Source organism: Symphodus melops, assembly GCF_947650265.1.
Source record: "Symphodus melops genome assembly, chromosome: 2".
Lineage (NCBI taxonomy): Eukaryota > Metazoa > Chordata > Actinopteri > Labriformes > Labridae > Symphodus > Symphodus melops.
This window is the reverse complement of record NC_136692.1, coordinates 23012487-23014710: the sequence shown is the minus strand read 5'-3', so window position 1 is coordinate 23014710 and position 2224 is coordinate 23012487.

The following is a 2224-nucleotide window of genomic DNA, read 5'->3' as shown; positions in this document are numbered from 1 at the left end:
ACGGCCCTGAGACATCCAGCCTGTAAAATCTAACAAAAGTATGCGGCGTCGCCCAACTCGCTGCATCACAGATATCCTTCACTGAAACTCCTCTGAACAAAGCCCAGGAGGTGGCCATGCTCCGAGTGGAATGTGCCCTCAGGCCCTGAGGGGACTGTAAACCCTTAGAGCTGTAGGCCAGAGAGATGGCTTCTATAATCCAGTGGGATAACCTCTGACGAGACAGTGGCTTGCCTCTATGAGGAGTAGCCCAAGACACAAACAGTTGATCATCTTTTCTGAATGAAGCTGTTTTGGTCACAAACACATGCAGAGCGCGCACTGGGCACAAAGTGTTGAGCCTCCGCTCCTCTTCCGATGAGAAAGGAGGGGGATGAAAAGCCCTCAACTCCACTGTAGGGCACCTGTATGCCACATCCACCACTTTAGGTACAAAAGCCGGGTTAGGCCGCAGGCAGACTTTAGTGAGCCCAGGAGCAAACTGTAAGCAGGAGGGTCGAATAGACAATGCCTGTAAATCACTTACACGCTTCACTGTTGTTAAAGCCAGCAGTAATGCAGCCTTCAATGAAACAAACTTCAACCCTACTGCCTTTAAAGGCTCAAAAGGGTGTTGAGATAAGGCCTCCAACACTACTGACAGATCCCACAAAGGAACCAGGGGTCTAGAAACTGGGAGTTTCCGACGAGCCCCTTTCATGAAACGGCAAACTAGAGGATGTTGTCCCGCAGACTTATCCCCAAATCCAACATGACAGGCGGAAATGGCCGCTAAATAAACCTTTATAGTTGAAAAAGCCTTCCCTTTTTCCATCAAATCCTGTAGAAAACACAGCAAGTCAACTACAGAACACTGAAAAGGAATCACATTCCTCGAGCTGCACCACTCCTCAAAAACCCGCCATTTACCATTGTAGAGAGTACGAGTAGAAGAAGCTCTCGCACTCTGAATGGTGTCGATAACCTGCTCAGGCAGACCCGCTGCATTCAGGTTCAACCTCTCACGGGCCAGGCCCACAGTGCTATGCGGTCTGGATGCGGGTGGTAGATTTCCCCTCGCGCCTGGGACAACAGGTCCCTGCGTAGTAGGAGTGGCCACGGCTCGTCGTCCAGAAGCAGAATTATTTCTGCCACCCAATGTTTGGATGGCCAGCGTGGAGCCACAAGGATCAGCGAGAGACCCTGTTCTCTCACTCTGTCTAGGGTGGGAGAGATCAGGCTGAGTGGTGGAAATGCATAAAGCAGCACCCTTGGCCACGGATGGGCCAGTGCGTCTACGCCTAGAGGAGCGCTCACGTCTGACAGGGAGAAGTACAGTGGACACTGAGCGTTTTCCTGCGAGGCGAAGAGATCTACGGCCGCCCGGCCGTATCTCTGCCAGATTTGTTTCACCACCTGTGGATGGAGAGTCCACTCCCCGTAAAGAGGGTTCCCCCGTGACAGAAGGTCTGCATCCTGGTGCTGCTCCACATAATTATCTCCCGAGCCAATTTGTGCAGCTGAAGTGAGCGAGTGCCACCCTGCCGGTTGATGTAAGCCACTACCGTGGTGTTGTCTGTCTTTATTAAAACATGATGTCCCTGAAGAAACATCAGAAAATGTTTTAGTGCCAAAAACACAGCCCAAAGCTCCAAAACGTTTATATGAGCCTGGGCTAAATCCGGGCTCCAAACGCCGTTCACTGCTCTGCCCATTAGGGTTGCTCCCCAACCTGTCAAAGACGCGTCCGTCGTCATGGTAACCCTGGACGACACCGCCCCCAGCGGAACACCCGCCGTAATAGTCGCTCTCTCTCTCCAATGGCGGAGAGCGGCGATACATGCCGGCGTCACCTCCACTCTGCGATTGAGGTGACGTCGTGAGCACAGGCGCAGTGATGCTACCCAGCGTTGAAAATCCCTCATCATTAAAAGGCCCAAGTGAACCACAGAGATCATAGAGGCCATTATACCGAGCAGACGCAGGCAGAGTCTGAACGTCACAATTTTCCCCAGCCGAAAAAGGGAGAGGCACTGTGAGAGAGACGTCAGCCTCCCCTCCGACAGAGTGACACGATAGGAGAGGGAATTCAGGTTGAGACCCAGATATTCTGTACATTGCATGGGTTCCACTCGGCTCTTCGCCCAGTTTATATTGAACCCGAGATCCATGAGGTGATTTAACACTGTAGTGGAGTCTCTGATTGCCTGTTCGCGCGAGTGGGCGCATATTAGGTAATCGTCTA